This window comes from Bicyclus anynana, chromosome 15, assembly GCF_947172395.1.
Source record: "Bicyclus anynana chromosome 15, ilBicAnyn1.1, whole genome shotgun sequence".
Lineage (NCBI taxonomy): Eukaryota > Metazoa > Arthropoda > Insecta > Lepidoptera > Nymphalidae > Bicyclus > Bicyclus anynana.
Genome location: NC_069097.1, coordinates 7,268,020 through 7,289,201, shown reverse-complemented (window position 1 = coordinate 7,289,201; position 21,182 = coordinate 7,268,020). Strand labels below are relative to the sequence as shown.

The following is a 21,182-nucleotide window of genomic DNA, read 5'->3' as shown; positions in this document are numbered from 1 at the left end:
AGCGGTTTCATGCAACGAAATTAATACCTGTTTTCTTTGCAAGACTCTTAAACTGTTTGAGACATCCCGTCAATTGACATAAACACATTCACGAACTTAGTTAAAATAGACGATACTGACACAAATTTAACCGTTAACGATCCAACGATAAATTACACAAGCAAAAGTGCATACACTGTTATCACTGACACTGAATTAAACGCAGTTGTAATGTAACTTATGGGGCAAACAGATAACACTTCATTATAATTACGATATACAAAGCTCGATCACGAGAGAAGCTTTAAATCGATAATGGCGACGTGCGGCCTTTCTGACGACAGAAATGAGACTGCATCAGTCGGGGGCAGTTGGGGACGGAGGGGAGTAGGAAGGGGGCGCGCGTCGGCCACTCGCTCGGAGGCGTCGAACCAGCTTTGTATCGCGGTGATATGATTACGAATGTTTACAAAGTTGTCGACATCACATCCAGAAAAAAAATCTTCGTACTGATAACCTTCTCTTTTTGGAATTCGGTTATCAGGAGATAATATGAATGTGTAAAAACATTTTTATTTTCACCTTTTTAATACCTAATTCAAAAAACATCATTTTCCTGAGTAAAACATCATTCAGACAGACGGGAAATATAGCGAACTTTTAAATATTAGGAACCCTAAATATCATTTAGATATCACGAAGTCGAACTGTAATATGATAGATATATTATTGTTTTTTGATGAATGCGCAAAAACAAAAAAAAACGACGAAGCATACAAGTATAAAAAAGAAATTCCTGAGTAAAATAAAGCTATCATGGAAAATAATAACAAAATTAATCTATCAGAAAATCTTGCCGGCGTATCGAGGAAATTAAGCATGTAATAAGCAACGGGAAACAAAATACGTAAGTTTCTTGATGAATGTCGAAAAGTTGATCTCTCTTTCTGTCCGTTCGTAACTCGTGCCAAAGTAAACAAAAACAAAAAGAGACTGTTATGTTACGCCTTACGTAATTAAGAAGCATATGGTCCTCATTCAAATAGCTGGGCGGTGTCAGATACTTAAAGAAGAATTATGGCCTTTAAATATAAATATATTGTTATTCCAATAAACTTCTTGGTCGTATCAGTAGTCATAATATTGGATAGATGAAAGTGTACTTTTTCACTTCAATATAATATAAGATCGTTAACTGAATGTTAAAATGAAACTTTTGAAAATCGCTACATAATACTAACATGATCATTACAATTATCTTGCAATTTATAAATAATAATCTGTCCATTAGCAAACATTTTGAACTTAATATCTATAATATATAAAGATTTGTTCAAAATAAATATAATATATAACTAGAACTCATTTAATAAAGCTTTAAAGCATATACGTTTCAATTGAGAAACCTCCTCCTGTTTTAGAAGTCGGTTAAAAAGAAGATCTACATTTACAGATTTAGAGATATTTTTAAATTGGTTTTCTTACGACTCAAAGGTTTGATACTCGTCTTTAAAAGCAGTATTTTGACTCGTTACTCGTATGTTATATCTCATGGAAACTGGAAGTTATATAATTACTTTATCCGATATTAAATGCAAATACCCTGTCGCGATGAACGCATTGCTGCTGATTCACAAACTGGATCGCAAAATCAAAGTAACCACTCAGCCAGTAAATGAGTTTGCAGCTCATGTGCAACGATACAATTCCTATTAATGTAGTAGAAAATGTATAATTGTTGTATTAAGTAATATTAATATCGAACAGAATTATGCCACTACAGCAACTAGAATAGATGGTTGAGGGATAATTAAAAACTGCTAATGCTCAGAGTCACCATGATCCAAACTCCATAGTTTCTAACTTACTAATAGAAGGATCGTAGGGTCGGAAGGCAGGGTCTCCGAAACTTTCAGCTTTTAAAAAATAACAAAGATCTTGCATATCATTTGGAAAAAAATAAAAATCCATGTACGAGTAAAATGTAACAGAGTCGCAAGTTTTATAATAAAAACTAATATTTATGTTTGTTAATACGTAAAAAAACTATTGACAATACAAATAATATTGTTTCATAAATAATTATCTTCTGAATTAATCTCACATCTAATGCCTATTACATAAATATATTCGACATGCGAAGTAGAAAGCGATACCTCATTAAAAGTTAAATTCTATTCAAACTTTCAGAAGATCGTAACAATATACGGTTCTGGGAATACATTAAAAGTAAAATAATTATACGAATATGTATAACATTAAGTAAGTGTCCTTGAAAACTGAAAATTAGCGCTGGGTATTGTATACCTATGATTAATTGCAATACACGACATAAATGCTGAGGTACAGTGATGTACACCCATTCCCTTTGGTGTTGTAGACAGACAGACGGACATTATACGGATTAAAAATGTTTGTGACACTAAATATGCACTAATGCATTTTATCCATTCGTTTTCTTTCTAGAAAAAATCATTGCTATCAAATGAAAACTGATTCAGCTTTAAAAAATAATTAAACAAAAAACAAATGGCATAAATCATTCACAGACTGAGTCACAGCCATTAAGACATTAGTTAAAGCAACTGATGCAGATGGAATGGAATAGAAAGAGTAATAAATAACACGCGTTTGCCGCTTGCCCGTCCCCAAAGCATAGATCCAAGAAAGGCGTTCACTTTTAATCTACACAAAGCAAACAAACACATCGACATTTGGTATAATGTCCAGGTAGACAAACGAACATACGAGTATATCTCAATATGTGCAGATTTTCTAGACGAGATATAATTTAAACATACAAATTGCTATCAAATAATTTGGTATATACTATCAATGGGTTTTAATGCAAATAAATATTACGGATACGGTGAATAAGACAGAAAATGGTTTTCAATTTCATAAATACCTCATCAGAGAAACTCAACTAAAAGGGACCAGTGATCGCACACGATGGAGGAACATCGTATCGTATATCCGGGGTTACTCGCCATGGGATTATCAGCCATGTGGGATGACTATAGAAAGAGAGAGATCAGAAAAGTATCTGTCTCTGCTTTTCAATAAAGGTACTACTTTTTTATGGTAATGTTAACTTCATTTTCAAATGAAAAATATTTTTTCCTCCTGAGATGGGTTTCATTAAAACATCTGTTGGTTACTTAAGAATAAGCATCAGCTGTTTTTGGTAATCGGAAATCGGTTCAGATACACCTGTATCAATTAATTCTTTAAATTGCCACCTGACAAGGTGAAAAATTTAATTAATAAAACCACAACACAGATAAGTAAATCTCAGTCTTGAGTGGAATAAAAAGAAAAATGTTAAGTAAATATCGTCGGCTAAATCAACAAAGCAAATAACTCCTATAAATATCGGTCATAGAGAAGTAAACAAGTTCAATGTAAAAGAAAATGGCCTAAGAAATTACATAAGAAACAAATGGCATATAATAGCGGTGAAAGTCAAACGTCCCATGCTGTGACAAAGTGTGGCAATAAAAATACACAAGGGCCCCGCCCTAGTGGCACAAACGTGCCGATCTGCACCATCTGAGTTTGTTGGTCGTATTTTGAGACGAGCTCGGTAAGCAAACGTTAAAGATTTATTGCCAATCAGTGCGTGTGGCAAGCAGTGCTGTTTAGCACTCTGCACCTCGTGTCAAGTATAGCATCAAATTCGACGGCTAGTATTTGGAGCGTTATTCATTTGAGATGAATTTAACATTATGAACAATTTATGGTTTCTTGATAATCAAACTTATAGTTTCTCATTCTCAATCTTATTTGACGATCCCCTTAGAGAATATTTTGTTCATCCAACGTATTTCTTATGCTCTAAAAATTTTATTGTTTTTTTCTAGCATCTGATTGTATTTAAATGTAAATGAAAAATCTTCCAGGTCCATATAATTATGTGAATTTTCTCACATACTAAAATTATTTTGAGAGTCTTAGTTTTTAGGGTATATAGTATATATTAATTTAATTTTAATCCTAAATGTTGATTTCCCTTACATGCTATTATGCACTTTAACTTCCTCTGGGTTTTGTGCCTCCTGAAAATCACACACACACAGGGGGCATTGAGAACCTATGATCTACCTATATATATCAGATTTTGACTAGTTATCTACTTATTAATTTTTAAACGGTAAACATTTTGATATTGTCAGCCACGTTCCGTTTTAAAAACCTTACAATATATTGTTAAGTTTCTTTATTATGTATTGTGATAATATTTCTCAATCAAGTACCGCTTAGCCTTCGTAATTATTTAAAAATGCGTAACGATTTGGACACACTATTGTATGTCGTTGTGTGAGTGTGTGATTTTTTTCATTATGACATAAACTTTTAAAATAGAGTTGAATAAATGGTGCACCCTTACAAGCAACAATACAATTATTATTATTGACTAATTACTACTTTCCTTGAAAACTATTAATAATAATATATTATGAGATGGATTAAATAAAATAAAAAGTACAGCGACAGTGGAAGAGACAATTTAAATGCAAAATTAGGTAAAACTAATTTACGAGTAAGTTACAATTAAAGTAATATAGCAAAGAGAGCTTTTAAAATGTAGGACAGAGTCCAACTTATAAAAGTTACTGAGGAAATAGGTCGCTGTAAAAGCTGGAATATTATGAGATAGATTATATGCCTACTTTGTGCTGTAATTTGAGTTGAATGGGCACTGTAGTACTTCGTGATAATTTTCTTTGAAGTACTAATTAAATGGGAGCATAATTGCTTCGAAATGTTTGAGGTTTTGAATTCGCAAAACAAGACACAAAAGCCAAGCACAAAGAAATTGTAAGAAGTATCATTATAAAAGCTTTTAAAATTACTTCAAAGTCATAATCTTGTAATACTATCACAAAAATTTACAGACAAACTTATAAAACGACTAACACGATTGTAGTTTAAAATTTAATTTGACGCCGACAGAGCAAGAGTTATTGAGAAAGTTTGCATATAAATACCGTACATTAACCTTAAGAACGATATAAAAACAGCACGTGCTCAATAAGGATCGCCCCACGACAAGTATGCAGGGTTGAATTCTGTAGCTAATGCCAGCAGATGTGGACACTTATATAACAGCATATTGCAACTGACGGTAGCCATTTACATTTGCCATATGCTTTCTAAAGTTTTTAGGTGAAAATATTATAAGGTCTCAATGCTACTTGTGTTTCAAATTAAGTAACTTGGCTTCTTAAGCATAAAGGGCGTACAAATTATGAAACCGATACGTAAACTTGCATATCAGATGACAACGGCGTTCAAGTTTCCATCGCAAATATAATTGTGCGTAATCATCGGCCACAAGACAATCAAGGAGACGTCAGACGGTTTCCTTTCATTATCTCATTGTGGATTACTAACGGAAGCAAAAAGCGTACTCAGTACTTGTATGAATAACATTCTAGAACTTTGCCCAATTCATTTGATTCATTCGACGCCTTAGCGAATTCACAATCAATATTGGCAAATCTTCTCTAAATATCTTTGATGGTCTGTATTGGAGCTAAGTTCATATTTTCAGGACTGGAAAGCCATAGCATGAGTATTTTAGTAATTTATAGTGTAAATTATTAAGTTATATATACAAATTGCACCATACTCTCTCTCCACGGGTTCTGTCATTAGCAATAAGGCCTCTTTTGCACAACTTCATTTACTTCTTCTTTGTATGTATTCTTATCTTGTGTGCAATAAAGCGTTTCTACTTCTTCTACTAGATCACATTCAAAATCTGGCGATCTCATTCGTTGCTCTTAAATAACAAAAACAGTCGACATTCTTCGTAACAGTGTAGGTGAGAAGTTTACTAACTTTCGTAGGCATCAACTTCAATTTGTAATTGATCTCCTCCTTATCGGTATTCCATTCCAAGCGGTTGCTAACCAAGCGGTCTCGGATCATGATAAGATTAGACGACTAGGAACCGAAGTTATCAAGGCCCTTAGTAATTAACAAGGAACTAGCACGTGCGTAGCTTTGGTTAATGACTTGGTATTTGCTCTACTTTACTAAAGCTTCGTCCTAGTCTAGTTTCTGTATTTCGTATTTGTTTGTACTGGTTTCCTGAGACTGGGCAAAGTTTTTGTTTTTTAAATGGTTTTGTTTAGCTTGCCCTGTTTATACTTAAACTTAATAATTTAAATTTTACTGCGTGCCATGAGAGCGGTTAGGCTAATAGTCCACCGCGTGGTGGACTATTAGCCTAACCGCTCTCACTCTGAGAGGAGACTCGAGCTCAGCAGTGAGCCGAATATGGGTTGATAATGGTGAATTAAAGGTACTAAATGAGGACCTTGGTGTGATGACTGGTACCTATAACTTACCGAATTATTTTTTGGCTTTTAATACGTTATCTACAACATAAAAACATTAAACTTGAAAATATTTTTACTTATTTTATTATTTATTAGCTTGATGAATTTCTTAAGTTTTGAAAGTAAGCTCGCAAAGCTGTTTCAATGCGGTCTAAACACAATCAAAAGTTTCCGAAATATGCAGATTTTATACAATGTTTTGCCAAAAAGCGTTGATTAACGAAATTAAATCAAAAGCCAGAGACGGGGAACGGACAACATCTTATACATAAAACTAGCCGTGGTTTCACCCGCATAGTTCCCATTCCCATGAGAATTTGGGGATAAAATATAGCCTATGATACTCACAAATAACGTAATAGTACATGATATAAATGCGGTAAGTTGAAAATTACAGCCGAGGCGACATTTCAGCTCGAGCCAAAGGCAAGAGCTATAGTAAGGAAGCAGAGACTGTAATTATCAAAGCGCACGTATGTCATACGACGTTTTATAACACATTTGCGAGAAAACACACTTTCTGAAAATGAATTTGCATCTTTGCCTGTTTTCCTTATGATGACATTTTGATACGCTTGTCATTTTTGCAACAGATTACGAAATGCGCACACCAGCGTTTGTTTCTTTTGTTTTGTGTTACTGATACAGATAAATGGTTGACATTGTCAAAAATTATTAAAATTAAAGAAATAAACGTTTTTTCATTATATTTTATATCACAAAGTAAATTCTATTTATAAAATGTTGAGCACTTTTCTGACATAAAAACTCTTTGCCAAGATTTTAAAAAGTACCGTTCGTTATTAGACGGATGATAAAGGTTTTATATTACATTACGGCACATGCGCCTAAAGAGATTCATTACGATATTGAAATTGGTGAAATAAGCAATACTTTACGAGCAAATGTTATAAAAGATTTTTTCAAAATCAGTTCAGTAGTTCCAGATATTACCTCCTACAACCTCACAAACTTTAACTCTTTAAAATATTAGTCTACGTTACGAAAAACTTTATAAAGTTACAATATATTACAGTTTACTATACTTAAAATGGTAAAAGTTTTTTTAAATGTTTATATATTTTTAATAATCGAGTTCATGATAATATAAAATGAATATGAATAAAAGAAAATGTACGTAAAGTAAAGTAATCAAGAAACGCTCCAATAATATGTGTTCCTACAAGCCCATTTTTACTAAAAACGCCGAGGATTCATTGTATATTCTCAATAAGGTTCAAAACAATATGTGGGAGTAATTCTATTTGGCGGTTCGCTGTTCTGAATGGAGCCCCTTTCTTTGATGAATTAATTCATGTTTATAGCACTTATATTTAATAACATTTATGAAATAATATTTAACGTCTCTCCAGAAATTTATTAACGAACCGGTACGACGTCGTTTAGAAACCGAAAGAGTTGTGGATTTTCATCGTCCTCCCAATATGTTAGCCCGCTTCCATCATAATGGATTCCAATATCATAGATTACATCATCACTTACCATCAGGTGAGATTGTTGGTTTCGGCGTTAAAGAGTACCTAACTAATAATAATCAAACGCACATTTTCATTTATATTATTATATTAAGGATTTTTTAAGTTAACAGAACTTATATTTCTGAAGTTAATAATACTTCAGATAACATCATAAGAATTTTACTATAGAACATTGTTTTATAAATTAGTTCTAGGAATTCATAGTAATACCAATTCTTACTTACATATATTTAATAGCGGATACCAAAAAGCCAAGATCATTAAATTGTTATACTCGTAATTACTAAGAAGTTAATGACTTCTAATAACATAAGCCACATATTTCGCCAGCAAATTATTGGCTAATCTTACCCAGTAATGAGTTATTACACCCTAGTGACTTTACCGAACATTTAACATCATACCAATCAAATACAAAAATATATAAGCCTCAAAACTAATTTTTATGATTTACATTGTACTAGCAGACGCGCAGACTTCGTCCGCGTGGAATTCAGTTTTTCACAAATCCCGCGGGAACTATGGATTTTTTCGGGATGAAAAGTAGCCTATGTGTTCATCCAGATTAAAATCTATTTCCATTCCAAATTTTAGCCAAATCGCTTCAGTAGCCGCTGCATAAAGGAGGAACAAACATACACACTTACACACAAACTTTCGCATTTATATATTAGTGCGATGTGACATTTATTTACGAAGGTGCATCAAGCAGATCGCTCACTTTTAATTTAAAAAAACTCACTTTACCAGATAATCCGTATTTCGGTATATCCCAAGTGTTAATTAATTACGTTCAACACAATCGTATTTGCGTGTTTAAGTAACATTAAAAAAATACAAATTTTCACATGTATGGTGGGGTTTATTTATATAACCATTTGAATATGTACTATTGATTTGTTCAGTAAAGCTCATTGGTTAAGAAAAAAATACGCAATAAGAACGTTTTTAAATAAACATTTTGTATACTTTTATCATGTACTAGCGGACGCCCGCGACATCGTCCGCGTGGAATTCAGTTTTTCACAAATCCCGAGGGAACTATGGATTTTTCCGGAATAAAAAGTAGCCTATGTGTCAATCCAGAGTAAAATCTATTTTCATTCCAAATTTCAGCCAAATCGCTTCAGTAGCCACAGCGTAAAAGAGGAACAAACATACTTACACACTTACACACAAACTTTCGCCTTTATAATATTAGTATGAATTGTATACATGGTAAAGGTAGGTATATCTATAAAACAATAATTGTAATAAAAATAACTATTGGCTTTTAACGAAAAAATAAAAAAAAAACAACTTCAACTTTAAATCTTCACAAACCAAAATCCCGAAATTAAAAAAATATAACACAAACAATATTTTTAAATGAAAGACCTGTGTGCTAAGCCGCGGACCAACGGATAGACAGACAGACAAAGTCAATAGGGTATAAACTATTAGGGTTCCTAGTTGAAGCTCTAAAATCGATTTAACAAAGATAGATTTATGTATTGATAAATTGTTGAAAATGTCCGAACATTATCAACATGAATATTAATTAAGCACAGCATGATCAATATCTCCCGTCCCACAAACTGCCAGTTAATCACAGCCGCTAATTACTCAATTTACTCAGGACAGGACGTGATAACGTCAAAGAATTGCTCAGCTATCAAGTACGGCAACGTTGAGCTTGATAGATATTTAATGAAAACTTCTTCAAAGTATCATCTAGTAGGAATTTCCGACTTAGACGCGACATTTTATAAATTAAGACATTTTCTGGAATAAAAACAGGAAAATATTTTACCTAAATCTTTTGAAAAGTTAATAGATGAGATATTTTTAATCTTTCCTTCCCGGTGCGCAATTAATAGATGTAGTCGTATAAATTGCAAAGAAGAAAACCAAGCTTTAAGCGATATTAAATTCGATATTTCCTGCTCATTTTTAATAGGTGTTTCATATTATTACTGACACCATCAACATCTTAGAGATTTTATTTTGTGAGCCACTCAAATTAATTATAGTAGGGTAGGGGTAGGGGTAGGGTATGGTTGGGTAGGGGTAGGGTAGGGTAGGGGTATGGTAGGGTAGGGTAGGGTAGGGGATGGGTAGGGAATGGGTAGGGGATGGGGTAGGGGATGGGGTAGGGGATGGGGTAGGGGATGGGGTAGGGTAGGGGTAGGGTTTTGTATCCAGTGCGAGCACCAGTCTCCACATTATAACATATTCAAATTATAACCTAACACAGTTAGTTATATTGTTGTACATATCATAATGTGGAGATAATAAATAAAATTTCATTTCATTTCATTTCAGGGTAGGGGTACGGTAGGGGTAGGGTAGGAGTGGGGTAGGGGTACGGTAGGGATAGGGTAGGGGTAGGGTAATGCTGGTTCTTAGACCATAAAAGGTGGTCGAGGTCGCAAAATCACGGACAATTATTACTCAATTTAATACAACTCAGCACTAATGAATAGGTATTCAAAACCTTATCCTACATTATTTCTCCATTATTCATTCATGGACGTGACGAATTAAATACTAGGTAAATCGAAATCTAAGAAAGTAGGTACTTAGCATTCAAGTCTCAGAAATATTCCAACGTATTATTAAAGGATCTATATTCTACGTGCTTCATCTATTAGGTTGTCAACCTCAGTTTTTCAAATTAATGGTCTAAAAGTCTTTGAATGTCCTTGTCATTATATTATTATTCAAGGTGAAATATTGTCAGAACTACCTCCTAATAAAAGTAAGTATGACAAGGCAAACATGGAGTTTGGACCATGGTTATTTTGGGATATAGCAGGTTGCAAAGGTCGAGACTATAGCTTCATCACAACCCGTCGTTAAGCCCCTATAAAATTTAAATTAGTATCTATAGCCAAGGTTTATCATGGAGCTAAGTGCCTTAGTAATTGGGTACAAGATTCCATAGAAATTAAAACTAATACGCTTTGTATACTTATGTATTCGTTGCGCTTTGTATACTTGGGCGGTTAAGGGTCTTTGAAACTAACTACCTCAAATAAAAATATCATTGGATTCTATCTAGTAAAGTAAGTAATCAATAATTAAAAAAAATAAAAAACCCCACTAAACCTGCTCGCACCCTAGTCATCCACCTCGCGTATTTTGTATAGCGATTAATAAATAACTTTTTTCTAATTGTGCATTATTGTTGATATGGCCATGAATTACCATTTTGTAATCCACTTGATGAGCCCTTGAATTTGATACCCATATTGCAATATTCGAAAAAAAAAAGAAAAAATTTCAGCTCGAGTCTATAGCGTCTCACAGTGATTCGTGTTGATTTTTTTTTAATTTCACCTATCTAAGAACACTTGAATTATTAAGACAAATCTAACGAAATTATGAGGTAATAAAGAGTATTACATACATACAATATACGCGCGAAAAACATAATAACTCTTCTTGCAGTCGGGTAAAACACAACCGTGGTCCAAGCTTAATAGAAGTCATACTTACCCATGAGAACTGACTGACAAATAACTTTTACTGAAAGACGAACGTCTAAGCATTCACTTGCTCTTGCTCTAAAATGTTTAATTCATGTTAGTGAATACCGAATTATAATTTTGTTAAGACTAAACGGGAATAACCACTTAGGCATTAAGATCAACGTCACATTACAACACTATGATAGGTCCTACTTAATGAAAACGCTGTGTCACTTAATCTTCCCCAGAAATAATTACCAAGCTCAAGATAGATTAAACTAATTACTAAGGTTTTAAAAGGTTTGCAACAGAATAGATATAACATTAAGTGTTTGTATAATAACGTATGTTTTCTAAGTTTAATATCTTCTAATTTCAAATTAAAACTTATCGTTAACTCTGTTGACGATAAGTTTTAATTTGAAATTATGAAAATTAATTTAGAGAATTTTCTGCATGATGGCTTTATAGATATAATGAGGCTACCGTATTTTAGACACAATCAATCTAATAAAATCCAAGAAAAAAACATTCATGTATGTAACCTTTAGTTTTTAAATAGAAAAGAAATCTAATAATGTAAGGTTTCTGTACATCTCCTTTAGTAAATAACAAGTGGAAAGGTCTTCAATTTCTATTGCATTAATAAACACACTCATTTATTTGATTCATTTAAGCATCTCTTTTAAATCCGATGACAATTTAACCCATCTGAGTGGCCGTTCCATAATTCTTCATAATTATTGCCGCTATAAATAAAAAATTTCAATAAAGCCATACACCACGCCCATACTATACACAGAGTTTATGGGTGATAAACGTCCCATCAGCAAAGATAATTATAAACGGAACGGACGCGACCTAAATACTGGTACACGTGAGACTATTTCCAGAACTGGAAGGTATGTCAGGTAGATTTCGAAATAGCACCTACATTTTGTGGTGTACATTTACTTTTAGCAACGGCTTATTTATATAAACCTCTGAAAGTGTCCTTCAAAGAATAACGGGCTCTGTAGATGTGCCAGTGCCTGTGTCATATCACGTTGTTTTCCACATCCCAGCAACTAACGCAAAATAGTTTGGGTCTTCTTTCATCATCATCATAACAGCCGATGGACGTACACTGCAGGACGTAGGCCTTTTGTAGGGACTTACAAATATCACAATCCTGAGCCACCTGCATCCACCGAATCCCTGCGACTAGCTTATATCGTCGCTCCACCTGGTGGGGGGTCGAAAAACACTTGCACTTTGTAGTACGGGGTCGCCATTTCAACATCTTGGGGCCCCAACGGCTCGAAGAAACGAACGAAATTTTTTAACTAGCTATTGTTAGTATTAGTAATATTTCGAAATATTATAAGCCTACTGACAACCCTTCGTGAATATCATAGAGTAGGTAGATTGACATTGCCCAGTTGATATTGTGCTTTAACAATGTGCTTTGCGGAATACGAATGCAGTTGTTATTGATTTGATGTTAATTTCATTAGGTAGCTATCATACGACAAAGTTAATGAATTGGCCGCCAGGAATGTACTACAGCTATACTTGTTGTAGCCTAGGCTCGCTATGTTTCAGTATAAAGATTGTGGTTGCCGGTGTAACGAGGCTCAATAATAGATGAGGCTTAACACTGCAGGTGGATGGGCAGTACAAAGCTTTGTAAGACGTGTCCCTAGTGAATATATGGATGGATACTGGAAGATAATGTTCGTTAAGTATAAGTGCTGGTTCAGGGTTCGTCAATTTCCAGTATGTGTACATACAGAGTAAAAAATTAGAGTTGATACAATTATTTATTACATACTTTATAATAAGAGTCAAACGATCTTTTCGACAAGCCCATCTTCATTCTTCATCTTTGCTTTCTGATAAAATAATTAATATTCTCTTTTATTTTTTACAAGTTAGCCCTTGACTACAATCTCACCTGATGGTACGATGCGGTCTAAGATGAAAGCGGGCAAACTTGTTAGGAGGAGGATGTAAATCTACACCATTTTTCGGTTTACACACGACATCGTACCGGAACGCTAAATCGCTTGCAGGTACGTCTTTTGCCGGTAGGGTTGTAACTAGCCACGGCCGAATCCCCCAACCAGCCAAAGTTATTAGTTAGAGTATTTTTGCAGCATTGCTAAGTGATAGTATACGAGGACGGCTATGTTTATTTTACGTAAAGTTTCTTCTTATTTCACACTAAAAGTAGAGGCAATATGCCGAAGAAAATCTAAAAGGTTTTCAAAACTCACACGCTTTTAGTTTGTCGGTGCTGTCGATGGAATATTGTTCGAAAATGCAGCAAAGGCTAAAAAAGAAAGCACATAATTGGACACCCCAACAATAGCTGCAGATATACAGGAGAGCAGACGGGATGCAAATAACAAAAATCAATACGATGAACGGCCGAACGCGGCGGTCCAGTATGAACAAAATTAACCATAGGTACCTACTCCACTCACATTCGTTGCTCTATAGTGTTATACTGCTAAAATTAAAATCGAATCAAGTGATAAAGAAAACCATCCATTTCGAATGGATTACAAAACAATCAGTTATTTAAAAAAATGCCAGGAAATCAAATGATTAATCAGATATATATTAATAGAACAATGGTGTCGTTTCAAACGGAATATTTTTGTATTTAATAACAAAAGTTAATTATTTAAAAAAAATACAACGAGTATGTAGCTAAGCTACGAGTACATTTCATTTTAAAATTACAAAAGCCAGTATATCCTGATTAAGTGCCAATCCAAACAAACCAGATAAAACTATATAACTCATTTTAAATTAATTAAAGCATTGCGTGGAAAAAATAACTGATGAAATAGCAACCCACAGAACCAGAAACAAAAACCAAACCAAATACAATATACATCGAAGCGCAAACTAGAGAAATAAGGAAAACAGATAAACTTCAGAAACAAAAAATCGTTCTTAAAGTAAAATATATCTCAGTTATTACTTATTACATTTCGCTATACAGCTGACAACATCGTTACGATGTAGATGGAGCAGACTAAAGCTAATGCGTATAGTTTCAAACTTTTATCAATTTTGGCAATACGACCAAAAGAACTGGCAAAGTCTGATGTTTTCAAGTGAATCTCTTCGGATATTAAGATTGAAATGGATATAAAAAAAAATCTCAGTGTCATATAAATTCAAAATCAGTTCGATGTAGACTTTTCAAACAAGATGATGAAACAAAGTCGAATAGAATTGTTGTGTGAAAGACTACTTGGTAAGCGTAATTTCTCCGCAACTACGAGTAAGGTCTTGCCCTTCGTGCAAGACAAAGGTTCTGGGTTCGATCCCCGGCTGGACCGATTGAGATTTCTTAATTAGTCTGGTGGTGAGCCAAAACCAGGTTTGGCTGGTGGAAGGCTTCAGCCGTGGTTAGTTAGCCCTACCGACAAAGACGTACCGCCAAGCGATTTAGCGTTCCGGTACGATGTCTTGTAGAAACCGAAAGTGCTGTGGATTTTCATTCTCCTCCTAACAATTTAGCCCGCTTCCATCTTAGATAGCATCATCACTTACCACCAGGTGATATTGTTGTCAAGGACTAACATGTAAAGAATATTAAAAAAAATAGTTATTAATATTAATGGATATAGAAAAAAAACTCAATCTATATTAATACTAGCGGACTCCCGCGACTTCGTCCGCGTAAATTTTGATGTCAACTTTTCTACTGCCCCTACCCTACCCTGCCCCTAACCTACCACTACCCCAACCCTACCCTACCCAACCCCTACATCTACCCTACCCCTACCCTACCCTACCTTACCCCTACCTCCACCCTACCCCTACCCTACCCCAAACCTACCCCTACCCTACCCCTACCCTACCCCTACCTTACCTACACCCTACCCCCTTCCTACCCCTACCCTCCCCGTACCCTATCCCTTTCTTACCCCTATCCCACCCGTACCCCTATCTCACGCCTATCCTACCCCTACCCTACCACTTCCCTAACCTACCCTACCACTACCCTACCTCTACCCCTACCCTACCACTACCCTAAACCCGGCCCTAAACCTACCCTACCCCTACACTACCCCTACGCTTCCCTACCCGTACCCTACCCAACCCTGTAACTTCTCTATTTGACTCCTACCCTTAGCAAAATCGGTCCAGTCCTTCGAGAGTGGTGGTATGACCAAGAGAAATAGAGACTTCTATGCTAATAATATAAAGAGGTAAAGTTCGTGTGGTTGTAGGAGGTAATCTCTGGATCTACTGGACCGATTTGGAAAATTGTTTTACCAATAGAAAGCTACGTTATTTGCGAGTGTCATAGGCTATGTTTGATCCCCATATTCACACGGAAACGGGAACTACGTAAATGAAAGCGCCGTGCGTCATATAGCGGAATTTCTGCGTCTTTTAGATATTTTGTATTATCTCCGAAACTATTTAAGTAATTAACATACTGTAAAGGGCAAATCTTATCTCCATAATATCCTTGTGATTATTAAATAATTTATTTTAATAAGGATTAAAGTTTAGTTGTATAAATAATGACGTAAACCTAAGTATATAAAATTAATAATTTTTAAAACACAAAAGGTACTATATCTGCTAATATATAGAAGATAGATATATGGTGTCGCGGACTTTTTAGTAGAACTTTTCAAGATACATAAAGTTTCCATACATTAATTTCAATTTTACACAATAGTTAAGGCAGCGCATGCGAATAAGTCTGTTTAAGAATATAATGATAACTCGGCTAATATATATGATACATACAGGAAGAAATTTTTTTTAGTGCGGATATTTTTATATTTTGTACATAAACAAAATTTAATGATCACGTATTTTTTCTTTTTTTTTTTAATTCAAAAATAACAAAATTATCGTTAGCTAAAGTTATTTACTTTTGAACAGAATTTTAGGGTCACCCTATTGTGCGTTTATTTTATTTTCGTTTGATACCTAAAGGACGTCACCAGATCACTTTTAAGCTGAATATATCTTGTTTAGTAATAATATGTACATTATTTTGTTATTTTAGAGACATAAATTAAAAAAAAAAATTACATTAAATGTATCGAACTGTTTGTAGATTTATATTCTATTAATGATACAGAACCACGAAAAAAAATATCCGCACTAAAGACCGAATCACCCTGTATATAAAATATAGCCTATAGCACTCCCTGATAATGTAGCATTCTACTGGTGAAAGAATTTTTAAAATCGGACCAGTAGTTCCGAAGATTACCCCATTTAAAAAATGTGACAAACTTACAAACTTACAAACTTTACCTCTTTATAATATTAGTATAGAAGTATAGATTATAAAAAGGTAATAACAAAACAGGCTAATTCGAGGATTTTGATTTTTTTTTACCACTAAAAGGTCACGTTTTCACCAGGGAACGGGAACTACGCGGGTGAAACCGCGGGGCGTCAGCTAGTGTAATATAAATTCAAATAAAATTAGTTCGATGTGGTCTCTTCAAACAAGATTATGAAACGAAGTCGAGTCGTATTGAGTAGGTAGACTTGGTAAACGTCCTTTCTCCACAACTAAGGTCTGGCTCTAGATAGCTAGTTATTAACCCGTCTGCGTCCCTAAACGGATGTCAGATGATCTATTGTCTATTGCGAATATGTCTGTCCGTCTGGGAATTCTGTCCGCGCAAACGTTGTATCTCAAATACCTTGTAATTTGTAAATCATACCGCTTTTGGACGTATATGCTCTTTGTTGCATTGTAATTTTCCGTCCATTGTCTAACGAAATAGCTATTTCTGTTTTGTAAGTTAATAAACAACTTAAAATGCGTGATTTTAGCTTAAATAACTATAGTAGATAAGTCTTCAGAAGATTTTTTTATTAATTTTCTGTGTTCGAATATAATAGTGTGTGTGTTAATTTTAAGTTTTACCATTCCGATATTTCAATATTTTTGGCATTTCCTCAATTTTTGGGATTCAAATAATTTTGCATAATTTTAACAGCAATAACAAAATTCAAGAAAACTAGCGGACGCCCGCGACTTCGTCCGCCCTTTGACTTTTATAATCCGGCCCTTTCGAAAATTTGTCCTTAATCGATATCTACTAACTATAACCTACCTCCCTGCCAAATTCCATCTTAGTAAGTCAAGCGATTCTCGATATTTTGTGATGTGATTGGATTACCTTTCGCTTTTATATATTAAGAATAAAGAAAATAAATAAAGTATATTACCAAATTCAAAAACATCAAAAACCTATTGCCCTAATCTACTTATTCAATGTTCTAGATTCCATCTCGAAATAATAGCATCACTGTTATTTTATTTTATGGAGAGTTATGTATTATGTACGTAGCCTAAGTGTTTGAAAGAATGAGTCTACGAGAATCTTGACCTAGTGAAGAAACGCCTCAGGTCACAAGCACTTCATATCAGGTATACTAGACATAACTCTACCATAGCGATCGTTACTTCCTCATAGTATATTAAATTGTCACATGCCATTGGTTAGTCTGGCAAAATATGGCTTCGAATAATGACGGCCTGCGCTTGAATCCTAGATCTCGCTATGAAATATTCTATGATAGTTATCGCTATTGACTCTAACATTATCAGCCTAAGCCACCCTAAGCCTAAGCTTACGTGGAGCTAAAGCTTTAACTAGAACTTGCGAGCTTAGGCTCATCGCAATAGCATGAGGAGTCAAAGCTCCAAATCGCGTCTTCTATAACGCTAACCACCCACCATCCAATAAACCTACATGTCTACAGTGCATCCGATCAAACTGATCATGTGTTGGTCGCGATGTGCATGACATCATACAGATCACGACCAACACACGATCAGTCCTCACATTCTGTAAAGTTACATCGCTGCGACATCGTTGGTTTCCATGGAAACTTCGTTGTTTGTGACATTTTATTTTTGACATCTCATAGAGTTAAAGTTCAAGTTCTAATAAAATATGTTATAGGCGAATATTACATCGTCGAGTATAAAATAGCAGAATCACATCCCAGTTTTATTGGATGTCAAGCCGTTAGCGCAACAGGCATGTTAGCTTATTGGTGGGGTTTACAGGTACGGGTGCTTGGCCATAATAATCTAGTCTAATCTCTTCTTCTTAATCGTTCACTCTTGGTAGTGTGGTCGTGGTTGCAGCGATGAGTGACGCCTTCTGTGCAATGCTCCTCCACTTTATCCTTCTCCCACGGATGATTGTGTAGCCTTAACTAAATCCGTCCAGCGGGTTGCAGATCGGCCTCTGGATCTTTTGCCTTCGACTTGGCCCTGCACTACCAACCGCTTAATTGAATAATGATTTCTGGAGATGTGGCCAAAGAACTTTAAAACCAGTTAAAGCACAGTCGAAGAAAGACTTTATTTTATCTTTAGTTCTTTGAGAATGGAAATGTTCTGAACGCTGTCCAAGAAATCCTCAACAAACGTCTCCAACACCACATCTCCAGTGCATCAATATTGCGAAGGTCTTGTAGACCTTCACACGTTGACCACGCTTCATCTAATCTAATCTATTTAAAAACACCATAGTTAAAGTACAATTTTACAACAATAATATTGCTATACTACACTGGCCTTTCATGTAAACATTAAACACAAGGTTCTAGTTGTTTACAGGTACGTAGGCGATATAAAAATGTCTTCGCACAACAACAAACAGCTGTCTAGACAGAGACACTACAGACACGAGCAACTTCGTTTGTCGAAACAAAGACAATCTTAGAACTTGCAGCCTCATTACCGCTACACTAGTATCTGAGCTACTCTAGGTGTTTTAATGTAGCTTTTTTAGCTATTAGCATAGTGGACACAGTTAGGGTTAGATTTTTATCTTAAGGGCGAAAGTTTGTGTTTATGTGCGTGTGTGTATAAGTATGTTTGTTCCTTCTTTACGCTGAGACTACTAAAACGATTTGGCTGAAATTTTCAATGGAAATTACTCTAGATTAACACATAAGCTACTTTACATCCCGGAAAACTCCATGGTTCATCCATTCGTGAAAAGCCGCGGGCGTCTGCTAGTCTCTTTATAATTTTGACGGCCTCCGTGGCGCAGTACTACAAAAAATTCTTGAAAGAAAGATATACCCGTCGTTATCAACCCATGTTCAGCTCACTGTTGAGCTCGAGTCTCCTCTCAGAATGAGAGGGGTTAGGCCTTAGTCCACCACGCTGGCCCAATGCGGATTGGCAGACTTCATACACGCAGAGAATTAAGAAAATTCTCTGGTATGCAGGTTTCCTCACGATGTTTTCCTTTGCCGTTTGAGACACGTGACATTTAATTTATAAAAATGCACACAACAGAAAAGTTGGAGGTGCATGCCCCGGACCGGATTCGAACCCACACTATTCGGAATCGGAGGCAGGGGCCATATTTACTGGGCTATCACGGCTCAATATACACAATACCAGATTTACTTGCTGCATATTCAGAAGGTTACGAGTAAGTAAACTTATTTGAGTAAAGTACATTTTGATCCGAAGATAGAAGACGGAATCTAAAATGAGATATGGGGAGTTTATAGAAGCGTATTATCTTCGCTGCATTGTGCATTAGGAACGCAAAACCACTGGCTTCTATGTGACTGGAAATGTAAAGGGTAGCTAAAGCGTCTAGCATGCTCGTATGCGAACTTAAAAATACCTTTCGTTCATTAGATTAATACGAAAAATGCTGTTAATCTATATATATATAAAAATGAATTACTGTTCGTTAGTCTCGCTAAAACTCGAGAACGGCTGAACGGATTTATCTTATCTTGGTCTTCAAATGTTCGTGGAGGTATAGGGAAGGTTTAAAAGGTGAGAAAAATTAGAATAATTGCCGGGAAAACCATAAAAACAACCCTTTTCTATTTCCCATACAAACGTTTAAGAGTCAAGGGGTAGGTTATGGTAGGGGTAGAGTAGTGTAGAGTAGGGATAGAGAAGAAGTGCACATAAGTCAAAGCGAAGCTTGACTGGGTCCACTAGTAATTAATAATTTTTCTGGTGCTAGGCATACGCCATTGATACTTACCACCCTACCGGTCAGTTTTGGTTCAGGTACGATGTTCCGTGGAAACTGTCAGTGGTATGGTTAAAATAAACTTGTACCTCTTCGAACTTTGACTGCATCATCTCTTAACATCAGATGAGATTACAGTCAAAGGCTGATCAGTGGCGTAGCAAGGCGTGGGCGAAGTGGGCAATTTTATTGTATTATTGATACCGTTATCAATCCATATTCGGCTCACTGCTAAGCTCGAATTTCCTTTTAGAATGAGAGGAGTTAGGCCAATAGTCCACCTGTAGTCCACTAGTACCACGCTGGCCCAATGCGGATTGGCAGACTTCACTCACGCAGGTTTCTTCACGATGTTTTCCTTCACCGTTTGAGACACGTGATATTTAATTTCTTAAAATGCAACTCAAAAGTTGATGCATTCGGATTCGAACCCACACCCTCCGAAGGCAGAGGTCATATCCACTGGGCTCATTATTATATAAATGGTTTTAATTAATGTAGCACTACATAAAATATCTAAAGGAGAAATTCTAGTTTCTTTGAGGTATACTCATGTAAACAAAAAAAAAACCATAAAATTCGGACAAATGAGAACCTGCTCTACTTTTTCGTCGGTTAAAAAAGGGCCTCGCAGGTGCGTTATTGCCCACACCTACATTTGTACACGCTACGCCAATACACACGTGTTTTAATGTAAAATTAGCCCCAATTTTACATTAAAACACGTGTGTATTGTCTTATGTGTTCTGAGCTAGATCTAGTGACTAATACACTGGAAAGTATCCCTGTTTATCTCACAAGCCTTCTAATTGTGGTAATCAAAATCACTGCCTTGGATAGAGTATGCCAGGTCTGTCACTGCATCAATAGGCCGTCAACCGATGATTG

General features: G+C 35.3%; 1 protein-coding gene across 6 annotated transcripts in view; it reads right to left on the bottom strand.

Moving 5' to 3' along the window:
• LOC112051516 (tyrosine-protein kinase Src64B) overlaps nt 1-21,182 on the bottom strand; it is a 123,559-nt gene that overhangs the window by 83,092 nt on the left and 19,285 nt on the right. For 2 of the 6 annotated variants that reach the window (XM_024090192.2, XM_024090226.2), the window contains exon 1: nt 28-322. The exons of the other annotated variants lie outside the window; for them this stretch is intronic. The gene's annotated coding sequence lies outside the window, so the exon portion shown is untranslated. Of the gene's footprint in view, nt 1-27; nt 323-21,182 lie in introns of those variants that run through there. 6 annotated transcript variants of the gene reach the window in all.